Source organism: Aethina tumida, chromosome 8, assembly GCF_024364675.1.
Source record: "Aethina tumida isolate Nest 87 chromosome 8, icAetTumi1.1, whole genome shotgun sequence".
NCBI lineage: Eukaryota > Metazoa > Arthropoda > Insecta > Coleoptera > Nitidulidae > Aethina > Aethina tumida.
Genome location: NC_065442.1, coordinates 6,408,767 through 6,418,416, shown reverse-complemented (window position 1 = coordinate 6,418,416; position 9,650 = coordinate 6,408,767).

Sequence of the window (9,650 nt, the reverse complement as noted above, 5' to 3'; positions counted from 1 at the left end):
GCCGAATTCTACGCAATTGGTCGGTAAGAACAACCAACACTGAACCAACATTCAGTTTTTAGCTTAGTAGAATCCACTTTATCACATTCCTAACGTGTATATTACTCATCCAGAGGTGTAGAACGTAAATCAGACAATTTTGTATATAGACTATAGTTCACACTTTAGTAAAAAGATCTGAATATTTAATGAGAGTTGTAATTTTTTATTTTTTATATTGTGGTTTAAGACATTTCAATTAAACTGAAGGTTTTTAAGAAGACCCTAATGCAATTCAAACTACAAGTTAAATTATTTGTGGTTTGTGTGCATTTATTTTGCTATTTATAAATGTGTTCAAACTGTTTACAATTAACATATGTACAGCCAGCGACAAATCTGTGGTTACACCCTGCGGGCTATATTCGCTTGCAGTGAATGTGTGGGAGTTGAAGGGAGAGCATTACAAACTGTACAAGTGTTTAATTACATTAAAATAATTAAGGATTATATTTAGACCACCGGATCTTAATATTAATGTTTTATTGATGGAAGGAAAAATACTTTTTATGTTATTTAACTTAGATTTCACACGTTCTATTGAAAATACGTGTAACTAATGTTACACTTTTTGTACTTGACATGACTAGCAAATAATTTTTTATAGACAAACGGTACATTTTATCTTCAATTTGTACAATGCGACTTGTACCAGATGCCGAAAAACACCCCGTCTTTCCACCACCATGATAAACTGCTGTCTTTTAGTACTTAAAATCGTTTCTTGTTTCAACTATTCAACAAGTTATATTTCGTTTTATAGTACCATAGTAAGATTTGTCGATAATTTAATATATCGGGTTCCAGACTGTCCAGTTTCATACATACTGTTTCATATTACAAAAAATATATTAAATTTTAACTAACCAAAAAATTAAATAACCAAATTTTAATTTTTTTCTATGTAAACAATTTATTTATTGTTGTTATCATATCATAATCATCCAGGCATGGTATGAAGAAAAAACAATATTTTTCTAAAATAAACACAACAAATAAATTTATTTAAAAGATTTATATAAGATAAATCTATAAAATTTAATTAAAACAATAAAAAAAAGCCTAACATTAAACAATATATTGACCTTCTAAAAGTAGATTAATTTCTTGTAAACTAACTCTATTTTTTATTGTCAAAAATGTAAAAGCAAATAAAATTGAAATACTGATAAAAATATTGATTACATTCTTAACATTATTTGAATTACTATATCATAATACGGTTAACAAATTTTCAATAAACCAAGATTAACATAACAAAATAATCAATTTTTTAAAATTAATTTCAATATTTTTGCATTAGTATATTTGTAATACAAATAAAATCAATCACTTCACATAATTTACAAGTTTATTTGTTTGTTTATTTTTTTCTTCAGTATGATTACCATTTTTATTTTAGCAATTATTCTTCTTGGCAATAGCTTGCTTATGATTAATTCCTAGTAAAACGTCTCCATTAGCTTATATATAAATATTTTTCTAATATAAACACAACAAATAAATTTAATTAACAAATTTAAAATATATAATATAATAAATCTATTAAATTTAATTAAAAAATAATAAAAAACATAACAAACACTAAACAATACATATTAAAAGTTTAGTTGGTTTATAATTTAGGAATAAAATTGATCTTATTTTAGTGTATGTTAACACACTATAGGCGGGTAGCAAAATGATCCAAACTAAGTTGTTGAACTATAACAAAAAATAAGGGATAATTCTTTCAGTTCGTATGTAAACCAATAGAATAAAATTGTCTCACCACGCTTTTAAAGTAAGTACATTCAAAAAGGTAAAAATTACCTGACCAGCTAACAATCAACAGTTCTCGAGACGGGTATTTTTACCCGACCCGCTTATAGAGTGTTAATATTGAAAATCATTTCTTACGAAAAACTGAAGTTGTAAATATTATACATTGTTTTTTAGGAATTATATATACATATCGAAAATTGTTTTTTTTTCTACTACCACATAAGAGGAGCTATTTTTTTGTCAAATTTACTACACATTATTGTTTCATATTGGTGACTGTTTGTGTTTTTTTTTTTTTCAAATCTGTTATATTTTTTCTTCTAACACGGTGCGTCATTTCAACTAATCTATAGTTTGTCCCATTAAAAATAGAAATTTTCAGAAATTTTTAGTGGAACAAAGTAAAATACATTAATTTTGATGCACAGATACAATATTAAAATAAATGAAAATTAACAAAGAAGAATACACGTGTCGATTTGTAAAACATATTCACTTACTCTTCCTTTTACTTAATTAAAATAGTTCATTATTGTGAATACCTACTTCCGGCTACTCTTTTAATATCACATTGTAGAATTAATATTTTTAATTCGTTACTGAATGTTGATTGTAAATATCAATAATTAAATTCTTGCATATTTTCAATCAAAAATATTGCTGGATTCATTGTTAAAATATCTTCGTGAGTTTTTCGCAGTATGTATTTAAAATTCAAATTCAAGTATTCGTTATGTAAATAAAGACGTTTTTTTAAAGGAATGATAGATTTTAGAAACAACGGAATTTCATTTTATAAAAAATATACATGATACATAATGTTACATTATGTGATAATTATAAAGGCATTCTTTGGGATGCAATACTACTTTACACTTTATGCATATAAAATATAAGTTTTTATGTTACATTCCACAACGTGTTTGTTTATTTTGGTAAACAATCACATGGTCTAATCGATTAAATCTTGAATGTGCACCAAATTGATTAGCTATCGTTCATAAGATCAATTGCGATGAGATTGCAAAAATTCTATAAGAAAACATCTAGACAAATTTGACAAATTTTAACTGTTCAAAAATGTTATGATTGTGCTCTGAATAAATATTCACAAGTTGTCACAAGTTACTTTCAAGGCGTCTTTTTTGTATTGATTGTCGTCTTAATTTTCAATATACAATATTTTCCTAATACATTAGGTTACTATATAAATTATAAAAAATTGCAAAATTTAAATAATTTTTAAATTTTGTAGAGTGGATAAAATTATAATGTTAACAATATTATTGTCTGTCTAGTTTGCAACCCGCAACTCTTTGATGTCATCGTGGTGCTGTGTACATTAGGGAAGGTATAAGGTGTTTTGGGTTGTTTACTTACTCTTTGTTCAGTTATTCATGTATATAAACTTAAGGTGCTTTTAATGACAACTATTTTATTATATTCAATAATCTATACTGAATTTTTAATTTTAGCAACGTCGCAAGAAACGAAGAAACTTTTCAGTACTTGTAAGTTTCTTAGGTCAAATGAGAAGTTATACTGGCATGAAATTTTAGGAAGAAAGGAAATGAAATGAATCAGAAACGTAAGTATAAAATATACTTATTATATATACATATGCTGTAAACTAATTTTGCTTTGTATGATACCGATTGTGTGTTTTTAAGTATAATTACAACCGTTCTGTTATGTATTGTAAAAATATAAATTTTCGTTAGTATGTAGATAAATAAATAATGAAGTCTTACGTATAACTATTATATAAAATTATTTTAATAATTTTAATAATTAATACCGATTTTTTGTTTTCAGCATTTAACCATAAAACTAAAAAGCTTCCCTCCAAGTTGAAAGTTGCTTAGGACAAATGAAAACTTAAAACAGCATGTCATTTTATGAGGAAAGGATATAAAATGAATCAGAAATGTAAATATACAAGGTCCGACTCACATTTACTATAAAAAAAATGTATAGTATAGTATCATACTGATTATGTGTTTTTAAAAGCACCATTACAACAGTTCAGTTTTGTATTGTAAAAATATAAATTTTCATTAATATATGGATAAGTAAATGTTAGACATATGGTCATATAAATTTTAAATTTAATCTTATTGTACTAAGGGTTATCTTACAAATTTTAACTATTCAAAATTGTTGTGTATGTTTTAGTACAAATATGTATGCTGGGCAATTATTTTTCTTATTTAAATATGATCAGTTATCACAAATTACCTCCAAGGTTTCTATTGTTTTAAATGTTATTATATATATTATATTTGTCACTCGCAGTAAGTTAGTATATAAATTACACTTAATTTTTAACTTAACTATTATATAAAATTATATTAATAAATTGAAAAACTAATACCGATTTTTCGTTTTCAGCATTTAACCAAGGAACTGAAAAGCTTCCCACCAAGTTGTAAGTTCCTTAGGACAAACCAAAAGTTAAACTGGGGTGTTATTTTATGAAGAAAGGAAATGAAATGAATCAGACATGCAAGTACAAAAGGTCAGTCTTACATTTACCATAAACTAATTTTTCATAGTATCATACGATTATGTGTTCGATTACAACCGTTCAGTTTTTTATTGTAAAAATATAAATTTTCATTAATATGTGGATAATATGAAGATAAATTTAATAAATTTTAAATTTTATTTTATTGTACGTAAGATTATCTTACAAATATTAACTGTTCAAAATTGTTGTGCATATGTTTAATATAAATATGTATTCTAGGCAATTATTTTTGGTTATTTAAATATGATCAGTAATCACAAATTACCTCCAAGGTGTCTTTTCTGTTTTAAATGTTGCCTATACTATATATTTTTATAAAAGGTCAGATTCACATTTACTGTTACCTTATTTTGTCAGATTTGTATCGTTGAAATAAATTTTGAGTGATATATGAATAATATATGGATATAAAGAAATTGGACATATAATCTAACAATTTTAAAATTTTATCTTGTCATGTTAAAGCCAATATTACAAATTTTAACTGTTCAAAAATGGTTATTTACATAACGTATATTACGTGCTCTGTATAAATATGTATAATTAGCAATTATTTTTAGTCATTTAAATCAGATCAATTATCACAAATAAATAATAATAATAATAATAGTATATTCTTTAATTTATCTATTATATAAATAATTAATATTGTTTTTTGCTATTAGCATTGGACTAACATATTAAAAAGCTTTCCACCAAATTGTAAGTTTTTGAGGACAAATGAACAATTAAACTGGCATAATTTTTTAAGCTTAATTTAAATTTTATAAATTTGAAATAACAATTTTTTATGCTTTGATTTTTAAATTTTATAATTTTGTTTTAATTTTATTTATTGTGCATCCCTTTTAAGTATACAGATATTTTAACTGTCATAATTATTTCCAGATTAATTAGAGGAGACTTTTTGAGATCCTTTTCTATAGGCTCTACTCAACAAAATATGTCCAACTTTTTTTATTTCAAACGGAATAATTGAATTTAAGATTTTTCTAAAGTTCTTTCAGTAACTTTTAGCTTAAAATTCTCAGGTTACCCGATAATAATTTTCAAATTTGTCTAGTTTCAAATTATATTTGATGACATTTGATGACTTTTGTTTATATAATCTATTAATTTGTTATATTTTCACTTTTGTTATTGGACTATATTGAAAATTTTCACCAATTTAAAATTTTCATAGTGAATATCAAATTTGTAAAATTTCAATTTTGTTTAATTTCAAATATTATTTGCTGAATTTTGAAGAATTTTGTTTATCTAATTAATTGATTTTGTTTCATTTTCATCTTTATTTTCATAGTTGATCATTTGACTAATTTAAAATTTTCTTACTGAATTTCAAATTTTATGTTATGTATGTTTCGTTACTGAATGTTGATTGTAAATATCAATAATTAAATTCTTGTATATTTTCAGTCAAAGATATCTTCGTGAAATTTAATATCTTTTAAATTTTACCTTTAAAAATAATTTTTAAATATTTTCTATAAATTCTCAAGTACATTTATTTAAAAAAGTATATTAATCATTCTCAATGCATTGTTAAATTGTTAGTTTAAAAAATACTAAATAAAACTGAAAATGTCAAAATTAATATTTTGTCATATTGTAATAAATTATGGTCAGTTCTGAGAATTAAATATTAAAGTTTTCAGTGTGTTGTATTATGATTTTATTTTTTATGTTTTTTAGTAAATTTGAAAACAATAATTCAAATTTATTATTTTATTTTTAATATTAATTTGTTATACTCCATTTTTGAATTGAGAATTAAGAGACTCTCTACAGTCTTTAAACATTTAGGTCATAAAAAAATTAAAATGTTTTTTGTTTTAGGTATTAGGATCACTTCACGGATCACGGAAACCGAGTGGTTCGAGACTTACTTTCTTCAACCAGTCGAACCAATTGATTGTATCAATCTTTTAGTACACCAAAATAATTGAGGGAACTCGGGTTCAAACTCTTAGAACATTAGTAGTCTATACTCATTTGTATATTGACATAAGGACGAGTTGCTGCTCCAGGTGTGGACTTTCATAAGTAATATATATTTAGTATGTAATTTGTAACAATGTAATTTATTACTTTAACAATATACAATACTAAAAGAGTTTGATCCATCTGAATCCTGAAAGAGACAACTTGTACAATAGAGACAGTAAGTTTCGCAGTTTGGGACAGACTTCTAGTGTCCTAAACTGGGGCACTGATGTCTCTCTCTAAATTTAGACGGCTCAAATGTTTTTCCTACTGTATATCCAATTCTGTACCTGTTCAATTGTCTCAACTAAGGTTTATAACCTGCTGATCTTTGAACATTGGAGTTGATGAATTGACAATTATAACAAGTATCTAAAGGCTGAATTTAGTTTAAAATTTGTTGAAAGTTATGCGTAGCTCAGTTGTTATGGTTTATTTATCTCTTATGTGTCAGTTGGACTTAAGATGTTTTCTATTTATTTCAACGAGAATTCAGGAGGTCCATTTTAATGAGTTTTTGGTTTAACGTTATATCGTTGTGTTTAGTAATTTTACCTCTTTTATCCTATTTACTAAGTTTATCACTGATTTCGAAATTTTCTCTTTTCGATTTCGGATTGGAGATGTTATTGGTGGTGTTGAATCGATCGTCTCTTGAGTATAGAGTTGTTACTTCTGTTGAATTTTGCGTGTGATTCTGGTCACAAGATGATAACACAATGTTTAAATAAACAGCTTTATTTAACAACTCAAAACTCGTAATTAAACATGAGGATAAACTAAATTTTAAGTACATCATTGCTTCTTCGACTTAGAAAAGACTATTTTCCGCGTTTTTCTCTTCCAATCGGACAGTTCTGGCCTCCGTTGAAGCGTTGGATGTTCGTATTTCGGAGAGGTCAATCCGGGCGTTGTACGTCCAACAGCAAATGAACGAACTTCCGAACTAATTTTCACTCCCATAAGCGTAGTCATTTTTAAAATAGGATTGACACCTTCATTAAAAATGCAAAGAGCAATGTGTTGCTATCTCAATTTTCTGAGTTCCGGAATGAATGTTTTGGCCCGAAAGTCCAAATCAACGAGTTTAGAGACTCATTATTATTTTGAGTTTCAGAACTTAAACATCGAGTTAATAATTCCTCTGATGATAAACTCCCATAAATTGATTTTATAATTTCCAAAACTTTATCACACAAAGGAAGATTTTCATGTTGAAGCTCCTCTAAGGTATCCTCAGATTCAGCTTTTTGCCACGTACACCAACTTTCCGCACCAGGTGGGCAATACATATGTTTTTGGATCTTCATTCGTAGAACTATTATGGTAATAAGTAGTCCAAACTGCATTTTTCATGTTTTCAACAAAATCAGGGTGCCGGCGAATCGCTAAACCATAATATAAACACAATTTATTAATAACTATCAGTTAATTTGCCTTCTCCTTTTCCACCAACTCCTTTGTCACCTTTCTACGCTTTCCGTAGCCTTGCACCCGTACTTTTCTGCACATGTCCTACCCATTCTTTTTTTTTCTACTAATTAATTACCATCATAAGGATCCATATCGAGTATGCCTTTGAAAGTCTTTGTTGTAACACCATCTCCGATATATGTGAATTTCATTCCGTGTTTTTCAACTGATTTACAGAACATCTCGACAACAGCATCTACTTCTATTTTGCTTGTACTTCCTTTATGGTTTATTGTACAAAATTCTTCATGATCTTCATACCAATCATACGCAGAAATATCATTATTTTTTTTAGTTTTCCAAAGATTACATCCTTGACAGAAACTAGATTTGACAACTGTATCAACAACTTTCTTGCAATTTTTTGCAACTAGTGTAGTAACTCCGAATAGAGAATTACAACCTCTTTTGTTCTAAGTCCCACCACCAGAAACGGTAAATTCCGTTGGACTTGCATTTGAATCACAATCTGAAACTAAATATTTTTCATCATATACAGCTTTGGAAATGACGAGATTATAAACTGCAGATATAGCTAAATATGTTCTTGACACGAGCGTTACTACGTTACTACGGTACTTACCTGTACCGATTGATAATCCTTCACAAATCTCCATCAGACTAGTTTTAGAGTCTGAATAAAATGTTTGAATTACTCTTAAAAAAAATTTGTTTTAAGAAACTTATGTCGATAATGTTGTCTTTGCGGTTGATCAGTATGAATCTATCCAGGACGTACTATCTGCTACAGAATTGCATTCTCACCCCAAGGTTCATTTTTTTGCTTGTAGTGTTCGTCGTTGCTCACAACCGATATTTTTTGGAGGTGTGCTCAGCGCTGCGCACGATACGCAGACCGAATTTAGCGATTAAATCTTGTGCAATAGGATTCATTCTTTTAGGATTTTATTGTGTCGTTTGTGAATATTCTCTTTTCCGTTGTTGTTAGGGCAAAAATATTGATGGTTACTGGTACAACTTATTTATTTAGTCGGATGTTACAAATGTTGTGGTGATTTGTTGCTCAAAATGTTGTTTTGTACTAATATCTATAAACTAATTTTACTAACAAACATATTTTTCAAAAACACGTTTTGAAACGAAAAACAAGTATAACATAAATTATATGTTATTATTGCTATTACATAAATTTCGATGTCAGTACAATACTGATGTAAAAAAGTAACAAAAATATAATATTCCCGAATAGTCAAAAAAGTTTATTAAAAACAATTTTAATATTTGGTGTGATCACCATTGGCGTAAACGCTGGCCCATGGATCCAACGAAATTCGCTCAATAATTAGTGCTCCTAACGTTCTCCCAGGTCTCCATGTGGTGTTCTTGTTAATTCTGAGAGCTGCGTTCATTCCTGTTGTCCCACCTCTGAACAATTAACCCCCAAAAATTCTCAATGGGATTGAGGTCTGGTGACTTTGGAGGTCAATTAATTCGAATAATTTCGTGGTGTTCAAGGAGCCACTCTGCACTATGTGTGCACGGTGTATTGGGCAGTTGTCATCAACAAAATTAATGATTGGTAGATCTACCTTTTTTGGGACAGAGAGGGGAAAGTGTAAACCCCTCTCCGGGTACCGATCCGGAGATCATGACCAAATGTTTAACATATGTGATTGCACATATGGGGGAAAAGGGCGTATATTTAACATATATGGGTGAATTAAACCAGAAGACGGGACTGACAAAGATGCCAGCCCCCTGTCAACTGGATCCGGAAGAACAAGCCCAATCTGAGGAAGGTTCAAGGACCACCACTGGCTTGTGGAGCGGTATTGCCCGATGGTAGATCTTCTACCGAATACACCGCATTGAAACAGAGGGTAGCATGACATCCTCT